Genomic DNA, 12,225 nt, shown 5'->3' on the forward strand with positions numbered 1-12,225 from the left:
CTGCAGCCTATGAAGAGTTAGAACCATAAGGGGGAGACGTGTGCAGGAAATGTTAAGAGAACTCCTGTTTTTTGACATGCAAAAGCCGGGCTCTGCAGCAGAATCCACGTGCAGTCCCTGCCTTGCATTCCGTCAGAATATAGGGTTTTTAAGAAAAGTGTTGTTCCTGTCTGGAACAACACTTTACTGTTTTTGCACAGAGCTCTGAATCGATCCCTGACCCTCATAAAAAGAGCAATACTGTTTTGGCTGCAATCGCTATAGAGCGAATCAATAGGGGTCTTAGATGCACATGTTCCCCAAACGAATTTCGGTCACACAATTCACGAAGCAGCGGCCATGTTAAACAAGCACGGATGGGGTGCACGTTTTGGAACCCGACTCCGTAAAATGTGCAGCACCTTATTCTCAAAGGGAATTTCTCCGAGGCTCCTCGCCAGTACACATGATTCACTTTAAGGTCTCCTAAATGCTTTAGTGGAATTCGTGTGCCCATACATCTAATGTATTATAGGACCCCAGCACACATACAGAGGCTGCGAGTGCAGCATCGGAATGCATGTTTGATCTGGCGTGGAAATACTGTGCGAATTCAGGAAGTGCTTTTCATGTGTGAAGACACGTCAATCCATCTCGCTCCTCCCGCAGCGCCTTCCCCTGGATTACACAATTGCACATTTGTGCTGACGAAAAGGGTTAGAATGTGAGCATTACCCCTATCGTTTATAACCTGCATTTGTGGCCTAGTACAACATTTGCCTCCGCATGCCATTTAAAGGCTGTCTGTTTCGTACCATTTGTCAAAGGCATGGCCTTTGTCTTGGCTGCATTCATGGTTAAAGAGTTTTCCTTTGCAAAGGCCAGAAAACCATTCAAAAGTCTTTTGGAGACCAATGGGAGTGTTATCAAACACAATGAAATCGTCAGCATATCCAGTCCACAACAGCCTTATATTTGCAATTTTCTGGGAGTTCACAGGGCCCTAAATTTGAAAACAAGTTCTAAATTTGTCATATATAGGGTGTAAAGAAAGGGGCCAAGATACACCCCTGCCTAACCCCTCTGTGCATTTTAACCGGGCATGACAGAGGACCCTCCTCGTTTAATGTTACTTGTATCATTGATTTAGTATGAAGTGCTACCAATAGACTAAGCAGCCCTGCAGGAATAGCCCATTTCTTTTTGTCCATAGCAGTGAGTGGTCAACTGCACCGTATGCTGCCGCTAAATCAGTTGAGGCAAAGAAGACCTGATCCCCCCCCCTTTGCCCAAGCCTGCCCCTGGACGCACTTCAACAATAGACCATTCAGTTGGGGGCCCATCCCCTTTCTAAAGCTAGTCTGCCATTTTGATATTAAGTTGTGGGTAGTGGCCCAAGGTTCAAATGTTCCAGTAGCATGCATGAAAACATTTTGGAATCCGCGTCCAGAATGGCAATTGGATGGTAGTTCATTGGCTGAGACCTATCCCCGTTTTTGTAAATGGGAATAATGTGTGCCCTTTTCCAAGAGGGAGGATATTTTCCCCTCTTAATAATGTCTCCAAATACAATAGACACAATGGGCCTCATTACGAGTTTGGAGGTAGCCATGTCGTTTTTACCAGCATGGGTACCCCCAAACTCGGGTCCGGGTCCACCAAAATGGGAATAACCGGGCCATTCCGAACTTTGCGGGCCTAGTAATTCCCATTTGCGGACCCGGTACGTCCCCATTCCCATTTGAGCCCCCATAGGGCTCAATGGGAATGGGGAGGATAGTAACAACGGACCCGTTCGTAACGGGACCATTGCTACCATCCTGTTCTGCTAGCGGGTACTGTTCTTTACATCTGGTCTGACCAGGCGTCAAGAGCAGCCCCACGAGCAGAACTCGTAATGTGGTGGTAGAGTGATAACGGCGCTGGCAGCACTAACAGCGCCGTTATCACTATACCGCCAGGGTCGTAATGAGGCCCAATGTATGCCCAAACCGTCGGGTTTGCCTTAAAAAGTTGATTTGTTAATCCATTTGGACCTGGTGCCCTCGAGTTACTAAAGGCACCAATTAATTTTACAAGTCTCTCTTTTGAAAGATCAAAAACCAAAGGTATATCATTTGACACCTCTCTCCCCATGCCAACTTTTCTTATTCACCGGGGTGGAGCATATAATGCCTCAAAATGGTCAATCCAGTCCTTCTCGGCGACTGCATTCACCAGTCTAACATTCTGAACATTAGCAGAGGCTTTAATCAATTACCAAAAAGATCTGGAGTTTTTATCCACCAGTGCATCTAGCATTTGTTCAGCATCTAACTGGAGACTATGAATGTTGGACTCTTGCATCTAGTTCTTATAGTCTTGGTAAAGTTTCTTAATTTGAATAGTTTTTCCCCGGGAAGAGATAGAGGGGTCTTTATTGATGCACCTTCCAGCTCTTAGTTGTCTTTGTCTAAGGACCAGCTCCCTATTGTACACATGTACATGGGATGACGATTTAGATGCTGCTTGTCCCTTCCTCTGAAGTTTTGGATCAATGACACTGGATCCAAAATTATCTGCCATGAGATCTGATTGCAATTCCTGTGTAATTTTTAGCCCATTCATACTGACTAGGGATTGATTCACTCTAGTGAGCATATTTGCTGACCACTTAAGACGATTATCCTGGGTATTAAGAGTGGCCAAGCGACACCCTACCAACAAAGGAGTATTAGATGTTCCAATTGTCAACGTGTCAAAGGCAGCAGTTCAGATGGAATGATCACTGCATATCAATTTAGTGACTTAGAGGCTCTCTTATCGTTTGACCATGTCACGGCTTCCGGAACATCCCCCTTAACAGTACCATTTAGAGGAAGAAGACCCATACCAGTAAAACACTCCTCCCTTAACATGGCATTTCGTGTTTTTTGATCTTTTCTTGCAGTAGACATTAGACTCTCATTCCCCAGCGACATACAGTTTGAGTTCAGGTCACCCTCCACCACCACATGACCCAACGGAGGGACGTTGTACCATTGTGCTACACAAAGTAAGATAGAGTCTATGGGCCTCATTACAAGTACATCGGTCCAGAGTTAACGCCGGCGGTAAAACCATACCGGCACCGTTACCACGTCTGTCCAATCATGACCTGCGGGTTCCGGAAATAGCACCACCCCCAACCGCTACCGCGGAGTTAAGGGTCCCGTAAAGTCCGCCTGCACAGAAACCCCTCCGTTTCCGGCTATACGAAACACGGCGAGCATCACAACTAGCACGGACATGGAAACACCGCCTGAAAAATGGCATTAAAACCGTGATCACGGTGGCGGTACCGCCGCCACCGCAAACATGACATTAAACAGTGCCTGCTGTACCGAATCAGGGCACAGGTGCACCCAAGCAGCCCAGCTGGACCCAGCAGCCCACTGGGAGCCTACAAAAGGGCCACACCCAGCCCAACACAACACAGAACCATGCAGGCAGCAGCTCTAGTAGCACTGGGACTGGGCCTACTCAACCAACAGGCAGCACTGCACATGATGGCAGTAATGGTGCAGAGGAGGAGGTGGAGGCGGAGGAGGTGCAGGCGGCAACCAGCCAACCCTGCACCTATGGCAAACCCCATTGTCCAGCCGGCACAACCCCGCCGGCAGCCTGCAAAACCACGCATCAGGCCTCACCCTGGAACCTTACCCCAGGACAGATCCACACACTATACCGGCTGGACCGTCCAACAATCCTGTAAATCACCACCATGATTGAGGACAACATCAGCAGCCACATAGTCACTCCTACCGCCATCCCCCCTCCTCCTGAAGGTTGTGTCTTTACTGCATTTCCTTGGCACTGGCACCTATCAACACACGGTTGGTGAGCTGCACGGCATATCACAACCCTGTTTCTCAAAAATCCTGGTACTGGTACTGGATGCCCTGTTGTGCCATGTGTCGGAACAGATAGCCCTACCCCGTACCCTCCCCGAGGTCATTGCCACCAAGTTGGCCTTCTATGCCATAGCAGGCATGCCAAATTGCATAGGTGCAGTTGACTGCACCCACATTGAGCTGACAGTACCATGTGCAATTGAGATGGTGTTCCGCAATAGGAAACAGTGTCACTCGCTGAATGTACAGATGGTATCTGGTGCCACGCAGCTGATAACACACTGCTGCGCACGTTTCCCAGGCTCAACCCATGACTTAATGGTACTGCGGAATTCCACATTGCCACGGTACATGGAACGCTATGCCGGACAAAGCACATGGCTATTGGGTGAGTACAGCTGCCAATGCACCGACCCTGTTGAAGTGGTGTGTGTGTGTCCAGGCCAATGAGCAACGTGAGTGTGCTGCTGTGACTGCACATGCATCACCCCCCTGCCATCAACTGAATAGACAGCGGATCCTAAACATCACAAAGCAACACATGACAGGTTACCACAGTGTGCCCGTACACACCCTGCCACATGACACACACAGCCGATACTATCACTGTCCAATACACCTTGTGCCACTGCAATCACCCACCCACAAATGGAACACTGCCCTCCCAATGCACATGATGCCTGTACATGAGACGTCCTGCATCGACTACTTCATCACAGTGGAGTGACTCTGCCATCTGTGCACATCACTGCACAATGCCATACTCACAATCAAATTTCACCCGCAGGGCAGAGTACACATGCACGGTGGTCGGTCAAAAAACCGAAAACAAAATATCGAATCACAAAAATATCGAATCCAAAATCTCGAAAAAAAAAATCTCGAATTATTTATTTATTTATTTATATGTATTTGTGGGTTCAGGTAAGTATAAAAAAAGGGTAAAATAAAAAAAAAATAAAAAAGGGGGGTTGGGGGGGAAATAAAAACGTATTAAAAAAAAAAATTCGAGATTTTTGTTTTCGATATTTTGGATTCGAGATTTTTGTTTTCGATATTTTGTAATTCGGTTTTTTCACTATAAACCCACATGCACATCAATGCATAGGTCAATGTCCATTTGGCAACGTCCTCTGTGATGGCCAAAAAACACTACCAACCACTGCATGGCACATATGCACATATGCATGAATGAACAATGACACAAGATAGCACAGCATCAGTTGAAGACATGATACCACTAACACTGACATGTCCCCCCATCTACATCCCATGTAGGCGATGCTGGATATGCACTCATGCCATGGATGATGACACCTGTACGGAGGTCAAGGAACAGGCATGAAGAGGCATACAACAGGGCACATGTCCGCACACGTGGCATGATTGAGAGGACATTCAGACTGCTGAAGGCCCGGTTCCGCTGTTTGAGCAGATCTGGCATATCACTGCTGTACAACCCAGTGAAGACGGGTAAAATCACACTCGTATGCGCCATGCTGCACAATCTCTGCCTGCGCAGGAACATCCCAATGCCCCCAGACGCAGATGAAGAAGATGGGATGGAGATGGAGATGGGGATGGGGATGGGGATGGGGATGGGGAAGGGGATAGGGATGGGATGGCACCACCTCCTCCTGGGGGTCCACTAGATGGCCAAAGAGCACGGGATGAACTGATTTGCATTTACTTTTGAGACACAGCACATACACAGCAATGCATGGATACAGTGATGCCAATAAATGAATTGTTGTACTGCAAATGAAATGATAGATGTCCACTCATGTATGTTTTGTTTTTAAATGATGATATATTGATGAATTAACAACAGGGAAGGAGGTGCGATGGTTAGGGAAGCTGTACACCTGTGCCCACCCACCACCCAAACGTACCCACACCCAATCAGGCCCCAATGTTCTAACCCCCCAAACAACCTCCCCCACCACCCAAACGTACCCACCTCCAACCAGGCCCCAATGTTCTAACCCCCCAAACAACCTCCCCCACCACCCAAACATACCCACCCCTAACACCCTTCAAGTCCACATGTGTCCTGCAGTGCCCCACACACATACCATCACTTCCGTGTGCGCTTCTGTGCCAGTGCATCCTTGCCCGAGAGCCCTGTTAGCCGACTCGAGCGCCTCCTTGGACTGGCAGTAGTGTAGCTGGATGGGGTGGTTGTATTGGATGGCACAGAATCAGGAATAGATGGCATATGTGCAATATTTGCCTGTTGGCCAATCAACATGGACTCTATGAGCCTGGAGGTGTTGTCATTGCCCTCCAGCACATGGCGTGCCAGGGTGACTATAGTGCTGGCAATGCATCCAATGGACCTTGAGAGGCGACGTACTGATGTGCTGTAGCACACCCTCTGCAGCCTTGATTCCTCGAGCTGCCTCTCCACCACCTGGGTGAGGGTAGCCTGCTGCTCCTCCATCCGCTGCATGCAGGAATTTAGCTCTCCCATTGATGGGGTGGGTGACCTCATGGGACTTCGGAGTGATGTGGGGCTGAACTCCAGCTGATGAAAGGATTCCAGGTCATCCAATGTGGGCATCTCCCCCTGTGGGCCAGTATCAGACTGCTCTGCCGGGGCACTGTTGTCACTACAGGCCGCCTCCTCTGCAGTGCAGCTGCCTTCTGTGGTGGTTTGGGTGAGCATGATGGGTGCCCGTGGCACCTGTGTTGCGTCAGGCAGCGTGGAGACGGTGGGGATGTTGGTGATGGTGGCCGGCACATGTGTTGCAGTTGCTACTGGGGACAGGGATGCCGTACTGCTAGCAGCATCCTCCTGTGCAGGGGCGGTGCTGTAGGGGCATGCAGGTGCTGATTGCCTGGGCTGTTGTGCAGTATCACTGTCACTTGATACGGCGGTGGGGACAGAGAGGACATGTAATTAGTTATGTGGTGGTGCCTGATGGGTTCATCACATGCATCATACAGGTTAATCATTTAATAGTGGCAGTTACATGCATCTGTATGTTGGGGGTATGCATTGTAGTGATATTGGTTGCCATATGGATCATGATGGGTCCTTTGGCCCAGTCATGCACTGCCGGGGGGGGTTGGTAATGGGTCCTTTGGCCCAGTCATGCACTGCCTGGGGGGGGGTTGTTAATGGGTCCTTTGGCCCAGTCATGCCATCAACATATACTCATATGGCATTCATGTTTTTCCACTTACCAGCATCTGCAGGTGGGTTCACTCCTGCCTCAGCCTCCCCAATCCCATAGATGCCCTCAAGGTGGAGGACACTGCTGCAACACTCCTCCCATGCTTGCAGCCTCAGTGGGGAAGGGGGTCCTCCACCTGTCCCACTGCTGCTTTGGCGGTGTGTGGAGATCAGGTTCCGAACCCTCAGCCTGAGGTCGTCCCACCGTTTGTGCAGTCCTTTACACTCCTCACAGTCACGCCCACAGCGGTGCACTTGCGTGCTTCTTCTGCCCACACTTCCTTCCTCCGCTGCTGTGTGGCACGCCGTTGATCGGCACTGAACAGCATCTCTGCATGCTCCACTATGTGCTCCACCCGAACAGTTAGCTCCGCCTCACTAAAGCGCTGTTTGCACTGCCTCTGGGCTGGAATCCTGGCAGACATGCTGGTGGTCCCTTTTGCCTTCTCACAGTGTGGATTCTGCTTGTGCTGACTCTGGATGGCAATGGATTGTGCTTTATATGATGACCGCCTCTCTGTTTCCTGTTTTGGCGATCACAGTATTTCCGGTTCCGTGTCCGTGGCGACGGTGGCGGACACAGGTTTTGCGCTACTTGTGGCAGCGCTATGTCCATTTCCGTGGCTTTTTCCGTGATGGCGGTAACAACGTGGTGCGCGCGACCGACAGCACGTAATCGGATGGTCTTTCCGCAACCTTGCTGACGCAGAAACTTTGTTGCCGCCATCACAGAATCACCACGGTCCAGACCTGACAGGTTGTAATGAGGCCCTATGACTGTTGCTAATGCTGCCATGCCCGCATGGCAATATATTAAACACCAACACATCCATATGCAAACAAACAAGGAATCTGACATTTTCCAAATTCAACTATACCACAGTTACGCTATTAGGCACACTTTCTAGGTTCAAACTTTTAGCACAGTGACGCTATTAGGCACACTTTCTAATTTCAACTATACCACAGTAACACTATTAGGCACACTTTCTAAGTTCAAACTTTGCCACAGTGATGCTATTAGGCACACTTTCTAGATTCAACTATACCACAGTGACACTATTAGGCACACTTCTAGATTCAGCTTTAGCACAGTGATGATATTAGGCACGGTTTCCAAGTACAAAACTTTGGCAGAGTGACGCTATTAGGCACACTTTCTGAATTCAACTATAGCACAGTGATGATATTAGGCACATTTTCTAAGTTCAAAGCTTTGACAGAGTGACGCTAATTAGACACACTTTCTAAATTCAACTATACCCCAGAGACGCTATTAGGCACACTTTCTAAGTTCAAACTTTGGCACAGTGACGCTATTAGGCACACTTTCTAAATTCAACCATACCACAGTTATGATATTAGGCACATTTTCTAAATTCAGACTTTGGCAGAGTGATGCTATTAGGCACACTTTCTAAATTCAACTATATCACAGAGACGCTATTAGGCAAACTTTCGAAGTTCAAACTTTGGCACAGTGACACTATTAGGCACACTTTCTAAATTCAACTATTCCACAGTGATGATATTAGGCACATTTTCTAAGGTCAGACTTTGGCACAGTGACGCTATTAGGTACACTTTCTAAATTCAACTTTAACACAGTGACGCTATTAAGCATGCATGCATGCAGGAGCCTGGGCCCGAGTTCAGAGGTGACCAGTGCGCGAAGCAGTCCGGTGCATCAACTGGACATGCAGGAGCCCGGGCCCAGGTTCAGAGGGTGACCAGTGCGCCGAGCAGTCCAGTGCATCAGCAGGGGAGAGGAAGAGAGAAAGCGGAAGCGAAAAGGAAGGTCTTGAGTTGCTTCCGGAACCGGAGATGGTTCTGCTCAAGTTTGAGAGAGGCTGTTCCAGAGGGAGGCCCCAGCCGTTGAGATAGAACTGCCACCAAATCTCTGCTTGGAGAAGCGTCTGACCCTCAGAGAGTTGGCAAGGATGAGCGGAGAGCTCGAGAAGGAAGATGTTTTGGAAGAGAATGTTGGAGGTAGAGCGGTCCCAGGATCCAGAAAGCCTTGTGGACGATGCATAGGGTCTTGAACTTAATCCTTGCAGCCACAGGGAGGCAGTGAAGAGATTTCAGAGCTGGAGAGATACGATCCCTGTGCTTGAGGCCAAGGACAAGTCTTGCAGTCCTGTTCTGGATAAGTTGTAAAGGTAGAAGAGTAGAGGCAGGAACATTTAGAAAGAGGCTGTTGCAATAGTCCAGCCTAGAGAGGACCAGAGCTCTGGAGACAGAGAGCTTCTGGTGGAAGTGAGAAAAAGAAGAATACAACTGAAGTGATTTAATGCAAAGCATACAGGAATCCTCATTGGTGCCATTTGTCCCCTTTCCCACTCTCAGAGAGGTATTTAGAAAGAGTACAATAAGAGTATACCAGACTGTCCATCTTGGAATGATAACCTTCTATCAGAAAATAATTCATATGGTTTGTCTAGTATTGCCCCTTGCGAAATACAACTGAGGTGGTACGAACAGAACACCTGCAAAACAGGGCAAGTGGTCAGTGGGCCCTCAGACCCGGTAGGCTGGTCACACCACAGTGTGCCAGTACCCACAGTTTGAAACTGCACTCAGGCAAGGCCCTCCCTAAGAGCAGGTGACAGAAAAACCATTTACTTGGGCAACGCTGTGTTTTCACAATGGAATTCTTCTGTAAACTACTTGAGTTACAATGTAATGAAACCAGCTTCATTTATATAGCACTTATTTATTGGGGGGTTTTGTCACACGACAGAGGTGTAGTTTGGGAGTGACGTGTGCCAGTCGGGGGGCGCACCTTCTGTTTCGCCCTGGGCACCAAGTTGGCTAGAAACTGCCCTAGCTTCACTTCTCAGAACTCCCACCCTGTCTCCCAGCAGGGCACTATGCCAAGTGAAGAACTGCAATCTCACTTTGGCAGGAGGACACTGAGCCAAAGCTGGGCTGCTGGAAGGGTGTGACCACCGCTTCAATCCAGTTCCAGGGCTTCAGAGGCGGCGCAGGTGACCAAGGCGAGGCTGCTCTGAACATGGGCAGAATGGGCTCACCTGCAGCCGCTTTGGGGCAGGACCAGCAACTATCACAAACCACACCAAACCAGGAGGCAATGAGTGGAACGGTTAGAGGCCTGGCACACTATCAGCCATCACTCAAAACAGGGCTAACGAAGTAACCATCACAAACCACACCAACACAGGGAGCAATGGTTAGAGGCCTGGCGCACTATCCGCTACCACTCCTAACAGGGCTAAGAAAGTAACCATCACAAACCACACCAACACAGGGAGCAATGGTTAGAGGCCTGGCGTACTATCCGCTATCACTGCAAACAGGGCTAACAAAGTAACCATCACAAACCACACCAACATAGGGAGAAATTGTTAAAGGCCTGGCACACTATCCGCTATCACTCCAAACAGGGCTAACGAAGTAACCATCACAAACCACACCTACACAGGGAGCAATGGTTAGAGGCCTAGCGCACTATCTGCTATCACTCCAAACAGGGCTAACGAAATAGCCATCACAAACAACACCAAGACTGGGAGCAATGGTTTCATCCTGAAAATTATATTTAATAATATCCAATTCAATCTTACTTTAGGTCCAAATATATCTTGCACAAATGAAATCCCACCCATTTGAAAATGACGGTAAAGTTTAACAGTGTCAATCTCTTTTCTTCAGTATATTCAATCCCAAAGCTAGACGTTGTGTCTATCTGGCGTATCATTGTAAAAACAATGTATTAATCAGAATCCCTAAATAACCAATTCATCTCATTTATACAGCGCTGAAGAGCACATTCTTTGATAAAATGTAAATCTTCCTCTCCTATCTGATTCATGCACAAAATTCGTTTCTTCTCCACACAGGCCTCTGAAAAAATATTCAAATGCTACAATTAATATTCTTGTTGAATTTGACGGTAGATCTATAAAACAAATAAATGTAAAGCACCCTTCACTTAAAATAAATCTGCCCTTTGAGGGTTCGACTGGACCTCTGGATATTCTAGCAAACCTACCTCTATGTCTGAAAGTGCTTATATCATTACTGAAGCTGCTGCGTAAAATCCAATAAAAAACTAGACCGTTAGTCTTCAATGTGCATCACTGTTCCAAATAAGCTCCATATTGGAGCCCACCATAATTTCACTCAACATATGTACATTAGGTATTTAAATCCTTCAAGCATGACGGAAGGTCAATTGTTCTAATGTAAATTCTTGAACACTTCTCAGTATTCAAAATCATCCTTAAGCTAAGTAAAGTCGTATTCCTGTTGTGGTTTCCTCTACACTTACAATCCGTGTTCTTATGTCCTTCCTCTATGCCTTTAGTGCTATGCATTGTTTAACCCCCAATTTGCATATGAATCAATTGTATTCCAGCGACGCGAGCAGGTAGGCTAATCTATACACAAAATTGCTTCTACGCCTGCAATGCACAACCCATGTTCCTATGTTCTTCATCTACATCTTTCATGATGATCATTATTATGTCAAACTTGCCCCATAAATCAATGCTATTACAACAACGCCTGCAAATATGTTAATATACAAACAAAGGGATACATTTGACAATAACATAACGTTTTTCCAAATACAATCAGTTACTGAGTAACATTTCACAGATTCATTTCTTTATATTCACTTTAAAGATAATACCTGAGCTTCTGTTTGTATGGCCTCATATTAATCCCATTTCTTTCCATCAGATTTAGAAATTAAGGTCCCGTTCACTATTCATATCTTTCGGTTGCAAAGCGGACATTTTATAAATCCAATACACTTCCCTCTGTGCTCTTCTTTTTGAGAGCTCCCATCCTCTACTAGGTATTTTAACAACTTCTAAGATGACAAATTTGATCTGTGTTAATTTGTGGTTTTTCTCTGCAAAATGCATTTCTACAGTTGAGTTGGGGTTCTGCAGACTTATATTCGACTTGTGTTCCGTCCACCTCAATTTCGCTTTGTGAGTGTCATTCCAACATAATAGCTTCCACACAAATATTTAAGCCCATGAATGACATTCAGGGTGTCGCATGCAGCGAAATGTCTTAGCGTTATACATTTTCCAGACTATGGATGTCTAAAAGAGGCCTTAAATGATGTTATTGCAAAGTTGACACCGTAAGCAGGGATATATTATTTTCTGATGAGTATCAATCTCTGGTTTTATTTGTTCAGCTCTTACAAGTCTTTTCCTG

The 12,225-nt window shown here is 47.1% G+C and overlaps 1 protein-coding gene across 13 annotated transcripts in view; it reads left to right on the top strand.

Moving 5' to 3' along the window:
* The window catches only part of LOC138526227 (T-cell-interacting, activating receptor on myeloid cells protein 1-like), a 733,986-nt gene that overhangs the window by 575,455 nt on the left and 146,306 nt on the right, over positions 1–12,225 (top strand). The window lies entirely within an intron of this gene.

This window comes from Ambystoma mexicanum, chromosome 1q (assembly GCF_040938575.1).
Source record: "Ambystoma mexicanum isolate Mex_15411 chromosome 1q, UKY_AmexF1_1, whole genome shotgun sequence".
Lineage (NCBI taxonomy): Eukaryota > Metazoa > Chordata > Amphibia > Caudata > Ambystomatidae > Ambystoma > Ambystoma mexicanum.